The 10,170-nt window shown below is 42.0% G+C and overlaps 1 long non-coding RNA gene across 1 annotated transcript; it reads right to left on the bottom strand.

The window, feature by feature from the left end:
• Window positions 1–863: 863 nt before the first annotated feature.
• On the bottom strand, window positions 864–9,367 carry LOC140705453 (uncharacterized). The gene is made up of 3 exons (XR_012084839.2): window positions 9,305–9,367; window positions 8,390–8,440; window positions 864–1,821 (listed from the first exon to the last, which is right to left on the bottom strand). It is a non-coding gene; the product is annotated as an uncharacterized LOC140705453 (long non-coding RNA).
• Between the last annotated feature and the right edge of the window lie 803 nt (window positions 9,368–10,170).

The raw sequence follows: 10,170 nt of genomic DNA, 5'->3' as shown, positions 1-10,170 counted from the left end.
CTGAAGGAAAAGGTACAACGAATAAAAGACCTTCAGGGCATAACATAACATAAATTATACTGTGGTGGGAAACAGGCCTCTTTTCAAATCTTGATGTTAAAATCATGTGCCTCTGGTTCATTATACAACTCAGTCAGTGGTGATTTACACAAACTTACTTGTTTACACTGATTTCATTACCGGGTGGTATAACTGGGTGGTAAAATGCAACAAATGGACAAGTGCATGTTTTATGGTTTGGCACTTATTCATATTCGCTGAAATCCATTTCCAGGCACAATTCAAAGTGCTGGTTTTAACTTATAAAGCCCTAAACAGCTTGTGTGCAAGCTATCTCAAGGACTGTGTCCCCCGTTATGAGCGTATCTGGGTGTTAAAATAATTGGGGGAGGCCTTTCTGTCATTCCCACCACCCTCATATGTGTTTGGTGGGGACATGGAAGAGGACCTTCCCTGTAGCTACTCCCAGACTGTGGAACTCCCTCCCACAGGAGGCCAGGCTGGAACCCAACTTTGCTGTCCTTTTGCAAACAGGCGAAGACCTTTCTCTTTGGTTAGGCTTCCCCTTAGTGACTGTTTGTCTGATAGAGGTTTTTAAATGGATGCTTGTGCCTTTGTTGCTCTGAATGTGTTTTGGCTGTTGATTTAGTTTACTGTTCTACTGAAGTAATGGTTAAATCTTTTTTTTAATATTCGTATACTTACTGTCTTTTGGTTTTAAATGGAAATCAACCCTGAGTGCTCACTGGAAGGACAGATCCTGAAGCTGAGGCTCCAATGCTCTGGCAATCTCATGAGAAGAGAAGACTCCCTGGAAAAGCCCCTGATGTTGGGAAAGTGTGAAGGCAGGAGGAGAAGGGGATGACAGAGGATGAGATGGTTGGAGAGTGTCATCGAAGCTACCAGCATGAATTTGACCCAACTCCAGGAGGCAGCGGAAGATAGGAGGGCCTGGCATGTCCTGCTCCATGGGGTCACAAAGAGTCAGACAGAACTAAACAACAACATACTTACTATCTTTTGGTTTTAAATGTTGCCTTTTACTGATGTAAGCTGCCTTGGGTCCTTCCTAAGGAGAGAAGTGGTATGTATGTATGTATGTATGTATGTATGTATGTATGTATGTATGTATGTATGTATGTATGTATGTATGTATGTATGTATGAATAAATAAATAAATAAATAAATAGATAGATAGATAGATAGATAGATAGATAGATAGATAGATAGATAGATAGATAGATAGATAGATAGATAGATAGATAGATAGATAGATAGATAAATAAATCCAGTTGTAAGTCAATATTATAAAGTCCGTCCTTCGAATCATTGGAACTGATAAAGGAGCTGACTCTCCAGCTTCCCACTGCCTTAATGGGCCTACTCTGACGGTAACTTACCCTGGGATTTCAGCCAAAGTATATTGTATATTTGGAGTCACACCAGCTGCTGCTCCAGAATAAATTAATTCGATGTTTGTTAGCTAAAAGTACGGTCGCTGCTCCCTCAGACATTTTTTAGCAACTGGAAATTTTACAAAAACAACAATGGATTTCAAGCTATAGGGAAACAGCCAGGTGCCCCTGGGATACCTTTTTTTCCCTGTGGATTCTCAATTTAATTTATGCACCCATGGCAGGTACATTAGACACAGGTGCATCCCTGTTGATTTTGCCATCTGAATTCCTCCTGTTTTTCTTGGCTTTCATCTCTTTCTCTCCTCAGCAAGGAGCCTTGCCTTCACAGAACCCCTGTTTCCATCTAGAATTTCCAGTCGTCTTGCTTTGTTCTCCGTTCCGTAAGTATCAATAAAACCTCTGTCTGTGGGGTGAAAAAAAAATACTTAAATTAACTCCAATGTGCTGATTGAATTTAAAAACCTCCCTAGTCTGACTTCAAAACAAGTTCTGGGCATTTCATTAAATCTTTTGAATGGGCACTGTCAAAAGAATTGTCTGTTCTTGATGCAATTGCTGAATTAGCTTCTTGCTACTACAGTATTACATGGCTTGGGGTGCCGAAGAAATAGATTTGAGACAAAATGGAGGGATAAGGAGGGGTAAACCCTTAGGATGCAAATCTTTTGCCTTCCAGGCTAAGGGTCCCACATCAGTTTTTGGAAGCTTTCTCCCCCCCCCCCCCATCAGAGTTCAATGACCTGCTTGGAGACAGACTCACCATACGGTTTGAAAAGTCGGTTTATTCTAAGGGCATTTGTTGTCATTAATTAGTTACATTATGTGCCATCAGGTTGCATCAGACTCATAATGACCCTAATAAGTTTTTTGAGGTCAGATGTTTAAGTGAACCTCCTTAGGTCCTTTCAAGAAGTAAGACGGGGTAAGAATTAGATAAATAAATTCAAAATGACCTTGACAGATTAGAGTCCTGGGCCGAAACTAACAAAATGAACTTCAACAGGGAGAAAGGTAAAGTCCTACACCTAGGCAGAAAAAATGACCTGCACAGATACAGTATAGGATGAAAGACACACTGGCTAGACAACAGTACCTGGGAAAGGGATCTAGGAGTCTTGATAGACCACAAACTGAACATGAGTCAGCAGTGTGATGTGGCTGCCAAGAAAGCCAATGCAATTCTTGGTTGCCTCAATAGGAGTATAGTGTCTGGATCAAGGGAAGTGATAGTACCACTCTGCTCTTCTTTGGTCAGACCTCACCTGGAGTATTGTGTCCATTTCTGGGCACCTCAGTTCAAGAAGGATGCTGACAACCTGGAACGTGTCCAGAGGAGGGCGACCAAAATGGTCAAACGTCTGGAAGCCATGTCCTATGAGAAGTGGCTTAGGGAGCTGGGAATGTTTAGCCTTACAAAAAGAAGGTTAAGCAAAGATATGATAGCCATGTTTAAATATTTGAAAGGATGTCATGTTGAGTAAGGGACAGGTTTGTTTTCCACAGCTCCAGACGTTAGGACGAGGAGCAATGGTTTCAAACGACAGGAAAAGAGATTCCACCTGAATCTCAGGAAGAACTTCGTGACAGTCAGAACTGGTGGAATTGGCTGCCTCGGAATATGGTGGAGTCTCCTTCTTTGGAGGCTGGATGGCCATCTCTCGGAAGTGCTTTGAGGGAGGTTGGACTCGATGGCCCCTGTGGCCTCTTCCAACTCTGTGATTCAATGAATCTATGATTAATTAATTAATTAATTAATTAACTAATTAATTAATTAATTAATTAATTAATTAAAGGAGTGTTCTTAGCAGCTCCACCTCACCCCAGTGAGTTCCCATTGTTCCATGAATCTTGGTCACTGAGTGATTCTAGACACTGCTGTACTGCACAAGCTCCGCTAATGCTCATACACTGTGGCCAATATGTCAACATGTAACTTTTTCATGGGTAAAACAAAGGTTTAAGCACATTTGGCCTAGCACGGAGGTTGGCAACATATGGACCCCAGGAATCAGGAGGGTCTTGGTCCATTTCTCAGGCTCTAATGTAATAAATAAATAATATTTATTTAAACCTTTAAATAGTATTCATTTATGCTGTATATTTATATACTGCCTGACTTAAGTGTCAGGCGCTACTCTTGGCGGTTGGCAACCAAGAGGAAAATTAACTCCCAAGCCACCCCACAAACCAAACCTTAAAGCAACAAATATAACTACAAATGTAAATAGCACACTAGAGATGGGAGCAGGTGTTTGTCCCTTCCTACCCCACCTCCTCCAGTGGGCACTCGCTTGGAGGCAGCATCCCTGCCACTCTGCCCCGCCTCCTCCAGGCACTGCCTCTGATTGGGCACCCATTGGAGGAGGCGGGACTGGGAAGCACCAAACACGGGTTCGGCTGAAAAAAATGAACTGGCATGAACTGGCATGAACTGGCTTATGGCCATCTCTACAAACACCCAAACCGGTTGGCTTACTTATAGACTGATTCAAGAGAGGATGTCTTTAAAGGCTTCTTTAAAGACGAATGTCTTCAACATTCTTGAAGTTTAGTGGCTTGCATTTTGGATGAGATCGCATTTTTTGTTACACAGAATACAAGTTTAGTTCAAGAAATGTTCCCACAAATTTACTTAGAGAAACTTTCCTGAATATTTGAGCAGTCTGAGAATACTCTTAAGAATATCTTTTTTAATGCACATTTCCTTTTATGCATTAAAGGTCTCCTTTTTTAAAAAAGAAATTAGGGGTCACTTCATTTCTAACGACCTCCCAGGCATGTCACATGGGGGCAGCTGACAAATAATCGTACAAGTTGTGTGGAGCCGAGCCCCACCTATGGAACACAAAGCACTGCCTAGTTTGTGACATTCGACAGATGGACTGTAAATGATAGAAACCATACATTGAAAACGTGGCTGGCAGGACAACCACCCAAGGGGGGGGGGAGTAAATGTGGAATACTCTCATGATTTATTGATACGGTGTCCCATCATCTCTGCATATAATCTGGAAATAAATTCTTGTTGCCACTCACTCAAAGAGGGAAATATTTATTCCAACACATTCTAGCAGCGGATTGAATTAATCATGATCTGCCAGCCTGTGCTCTGTGTAAAGGCAACTTTCGCAAGGTGCACTCAGAAGCTCTCAAGATAGCCCCAGCATACAAATGCCCGGAATGTAAACTCCTGCATTTTCACTTCTTCACCTCTCAAAGAATTCATCTCTTCCTTCTCCTTCCTAGCAGCTAAGAATAGGGCTCATTTGCCTTCTCCTTTAACTACTTGGCGAAATTCTCCCTGGGTGGTGGTTGACATCGTACATCAATCAACCGCCGCCGTCACATACTGTATAATCAAAATGCAGATATTTCAGACTGCAACTCTAGACCTCTTACCTGGCATGAAACCCAGTTTGAAACCCAATGGGACAGATGTATAGGGTGACACAATCGTTGTGATTACCATTCTGTCCTTCCAGTGAGCACTCAGGTTTGATTTCCTTCAGAATGGATAGGTTTGTTCACCTTGCAGTCCAGGGGACTCTCAAGAGCCTCCTCCAGCACCACAATTAAAAATCATCAATTCTTTGGCGGTCAACCTTATTTATGGCCCAGCTCTCACTTCCATACATCGCTACTGGAAAAACCATTGCTTTGACTATGCGGACCTTTGTCGGCAAGGTGAGGTCTCTGCTTTTTAAGATGCTGTCTAGGTTTGTCATCGCTTTCCTCCCAAGAAGCAGGCATCTTTGAATTTCGTGGCTGCTGTCCCCATCTGTACTCTGCAGTAACTGTGAACAATCATGGGCTATCCAAACTGATGAAATCTCATCATAATCTTCCAGCTATACTGAAGCATTTTGGTGAAAAATGAAATACTGTATCTGAAATTTTTCAAAATCTTCTTCTTCTTCTTCTTCTTCTTCTTCTTCTTCATCATCATCATAATGATGATGATGATGATGATGATAATGATGGTGATGGTGATGATGGGGATGATGATGATGATGATGATCATCATCATCATCATCATTGAACTGGAGAGCTGGGAGTGGCCCTATAGATCATCGGGTTTCGCCTTTTGTCAAAGAGGCACAATGGGGAATTAAACTCTCAATAGTTAAACCACTGGGCTATCCAGCAGTCCTTCCTCTTCTTATGGTTTTATTTTCAAATTTTTGGCTTGATGATCTTTAGGTGGGAGGGGACGTAAATCCAAAGAAAGGCCGTGTAATCCCCAAACCAACAGGGATCCAGCCAGTTGGAGGACTGCATCTTCTTGTAAGAGCCTTCCTGGAAGGTATGATCTTCAGAAGAGGCTTTTCTTTCTGTCCTGCCATCCACAGAGCCATGCGTGGTAGAGACCCAAGACAAGAGCTTCATTGGGACTGTTCCAACTCAAAGTTGACCCCTCATTGCTGTTCTCAGGCTGGCAAACGAAGATCTTTCTCTTTCTTGGGAAGCGACCAGTTGCCAAGAAAATGATTCTAATGCCGTACTTCTTTTTATCTTTTCCATTGTGCGCTTTAATTGTTTGGCATTGTTCTTACTCAACTGTTTTAAAGATGTGGTGTGTTTAATTGCTTTTTAATATATCCTTTCAGCTGCAATTTGTCTTTGAAACATTTCATACGCTGCCTCGAATCCCTTTGGTAGGGGAAAGGCAGCCCTTAAATGGAATTAGTTAATTAATTAATATAAAAAATCAAGCCTTCCACCCCATCTGATTTTATTTTCAAATTGATTGTATGCTGACTTGAGTTTTGAGAGAGAGAGAAAAAAGTCTAAAGTCAGGTTTGTGAGCTATAAAATCCACTGCTGAGTTTGCTCTCTTTTCCAATGATAAAACAAAAAACTGTTCCAGACCTACCATTGGTTCTAACTGGAGCACAGTTCTAATTTTGTATGGCATGTTCTACTTTTCTAATTTCAGACAATAGTCTCTTTTTTAAAAAGGGGGGGGGGAAGTGCCCCACTTAGTATCATTTCATGTCATACAGCTCTTTCTTTAATTGGAAGAGAACCACATTGGAAAGCTAGTCTCTGCCCAGCAGTGGCCATAAAGGAGATTTTTGGGCTGCCGGTGTGCAATTTTACATTTTCAGCTTCAAATAAAATATGATAAAAGTTTAGCAAAGTTCAGCTTCCATGTCAAGTTTCTTCCCCGCCCCTTTTCAACCCCCTACCTCCCCACACACACACATTTGAAGAAAAGAATTACAGTGAATGAAGAATTCTGCTTTGGACACTATTAAGTATGCTAAGAATATCTCCGCGGCCTGGCCCCCAGAAGAGGTAAAAGTGAAATACTATTTTTATATGTCATTGGTGCACCCAAGAAGAACATCTCTGTGGCAAGGAGTCAGTAAAAAGACTGATTTTAATTTGAAGTTTGTGCTAATAGTAATATTACTCATGTCATTCTTCCATTCCACTGTCTAATTCAGACAGCCATCTTTTTATTCTCTGGGCCAGAATAATGTATGGGTGACATTTCTCCCCACTACTGTCTCCTTTATCCAAATTTTAGACTGAAACAGACACCATCTGCCATTAAGTCCTGAAAGCTTTGACTTTATATCTGGAAATAATGGCCATGTCCACCGCTTATGGGCAAGACCAAACTGAGGTCTAATACAGTGGTGCCTCGCATAGTGACGATAATCCGTGCAGCAAAAATCGCTGCAAAGCGATTTCGTTGCTATGCGATTTTAAAAAGCCCATAGGAATTCATTAAAACCCGTTTAATGCGTTCCTATGCAAAAGCAAAGCAAAGCGTGCTGCTCATATACCGCCCCATAGTGCTTCAAGCACTCTCTGGGCGGTTTACAATTTAATTATGCAGGCTACACATTGCCCCCCCCAGCGAGCTGGGTACTCATTTTACCGACCTCGGAAGGATAGAAGGCTGAGTCAACCCTGAGCCGGCTACCTGGGATTTGAACCCCAGGTCGTGAGCACAGTTTTAGCTGCAGTACAGCGGTTTAACCACTGCGCCACGAGGCTCTATGGGCTTAAAACTCACCTTAAAGCGAAAATCCTCCATACGGTGGCCATTTTCGCTGCCCAGTAAGCGAGGAATCCGGGCAAAAACACAGCGGGCGGCCATTTTATTTACCCAGCGGCCATTTTGGAACCGCAGATCAGCTGTTAAAAAATCATCGCTTTGCGATGATCGGTAAGCGAAACAGGGTGCTGATCATCGCAAAGCGATATTTCCCCATAGGGAACATCGCAATGCGATCTTTTTTGAGATCGCAAAATCTTCATCGCTATGCGGATTCGTTGTTAAACGGGGTGCCCGTTAAGCGAGGCACCACTGTATTGTCTTGCACAAGAGGAAATGCAGACAAACGAGAGCAACCTGTATGTAAATTCTGGTGCAAAAATCTGAAAGATGCTCGCATATCTGATAGTAAATAGGAATGTGCATGGTCTTCCAATAAATATGTAAATACTAAGAATAATTTTTATGGGGTTTTTTTTGTTTGTTTGTTTTGTGCTACTATTACTATTCAGTAGAAATCCCCTAGCATATGAACTGAATAAATACAGTAAATATGAACCAAATAAGGGTATTTCTGCATTTTGGGGGTGACCATGGGGCAGAGCAAAGAGCCCCAAGACACTAAGAGAATAGAATAGATTGCTCATGTTGAAACCAGCAGCATTCACATCTCATGATGGGAAGTGGGGAAAGGGAAAGAAAACACAGGAAGATGGGAGACTATGTGTGTTTTTTTTTTAACCTTAAAATGACCCTCCTTTGCTTTTCCTGCTTTAAAGTCATTGATTGACCCATCAAAGTCTGTTGGCTGCAACAGCACTAGTTTTAGATCCACAGAACAGCAAGAGCAGGGGGAGAGAGAAAGCGTGAAAAGTGTAGAGGAACCGGCTCCCTGCATTGCTCTTTTAAGAAGGAATCACAAAGGAACATGGTCATTACCCTTTTAAAATCTCTCACTTACTCGTTTCCCAGTGACTGTTTTAGGAAGCCGATGGGGGCTTTCTTTTAGTAGCTAGGAAAAAGGGGAGAAATGAAATTAGAACAGCCACCAGAAGCCCTTCTGTCCTGCCTGAACCATTCATCTATGACATGACTTTGATACTTGTGTTTATCCATGCTCCAAAATGGGGCTTTCAAGTCTAATCAGAAATGCACAAGGACTGTAATGGACTCAGATGAAGAGTACGATATAGTCCCATCATAGGCCACAGGTTGGGTGGCTCCAACCTGATTTCCCAGTCCATGCTCTGTAGGAGAGTTCCTACTCCTTTTCCTCTGAAGATGCCGGTGACAGAGACTGGCAAAACGTCAGGAAGAACAACCTTCAGAACATGGCCAAAGAGCCTGAAAAACCCACAACAACCAGCAGATCCTGGCTGTGAAAGCCTTTGAGAATACAGTGTGCGGTTTGTTTTTTTCTTGCTTTTGCCTGGGGGAGAGGAACCTAACACCTAAGGAAAGAGTCAAGAATTCATAAATAATTACACATCAGATCTAAAGATATTCCTGAAGAGTAATATAGTTCAATGTTTCCCTCCCTTTTTTAAAATCTTTATCTCTGTGCCCCACCCCTATGTCTAATAAATTTAAAGACAGCCTTTATGCTATAAAAGGCGCCGAGAGGGCAGATTTATGACACAATGTGATAAATCATCTATTCGCATATAAATATCTGATTTAATTTAATTCATTTATTTAAGAGATAGATCTCCCACCTCAGCATGTATTTATCTATATTTCAAAAGCTGCTTCCTTTAAAAGAGGGAAGAGCAGCAAAACAAAGCAAAAAAACTAAGTTTTCAGTATTAAATGGAACCAGCAAAGTTTCACCACCGAGGAACTTAAAAACAGTGGCTAGTGTCTTCTCAGTACTTACGCATGTGGAAGTCCAACAAGGCTGTCATTACAGCAGTCTATTTTGAAGGTTTTCCAACCTCGCATGCCACTTACAGTTTGTTGGACTGGGAGATACCCCCCTTTTTTTAATGGGGTGAGTGTCAATCTATCCAGCATGAACCAATCATCTCCTTCTGCCTCTGAATTCAAAGGGACTCCCCCCTCTCTGCTGAGTATTACCTTTCCCTCTCTTTGGTCTTTTGGAAGCAGTGAGCTGTTAATCTGCTGCTTGCTGTTCCCAACTGTAAGTAGCGAAACGTTTTTATTCTTTCTCCTACCAAAGAGTGAGTTGCTGAGACTCCAAGTGCCTGCTATTGAGAAAAGGGGTGGACTGTCTAGGACATTTGAGGCTATTCTCCTCTGTGAGTCTCTGTACTTCTACTGCGAAGCAAAAGGAATTTTACGAGAAATCCAAAACTCGGCAACAGTCTGATGCTATGCCAGGCAGTTGTGTGCTTGGTCACACATGGTCAGCACGCTGGCCGATTTCCACATTTTTGCTTCCTGATTTGGAGCTCGGTGTTTGAGGGATAGGGATAAACACAACTATTACTTCCTGAAAGTTTGTTAAAATCTAGAGTAGACTTATCATCCCCATGGAATTATTGTCACCAGCTGCAGTGAGATTGCTACTCTTCTGATTAGGCTCTGAGGCATCTATCCAGTAGGCACACTGTGCTCAGCCATGATTATGAAATGGAGATCCTGCCACATCTCACTGTGCTTCATCCAGTGTTCTGCTACTCTCTGGATAAGAGGGAATTAAAAAAGGAGTAAAAATGTCCAAGATCCTGCTGAGAGAAAACCTACACAAAAAAAGACAATAGGGAAAGTGTTACATAGATC

This window comes from Pogona vitticeps, chromosome 3, assembly GCF_051106095.1.
Source record: "Pogona vitticeps strain Pit_001003342236 chromosome 3, PviZW2.1, whole genome shotgun sequence".
NCBI classification, from domain to species: Eukaryota; Metazoa; Chordata; class Lepidosauria; order Squamata; family Agamidae; genus Pogona; species Pogona vitticeps.
This window is presented reverse-complemented; position numbering and strand designations above follow the sequence as displayed.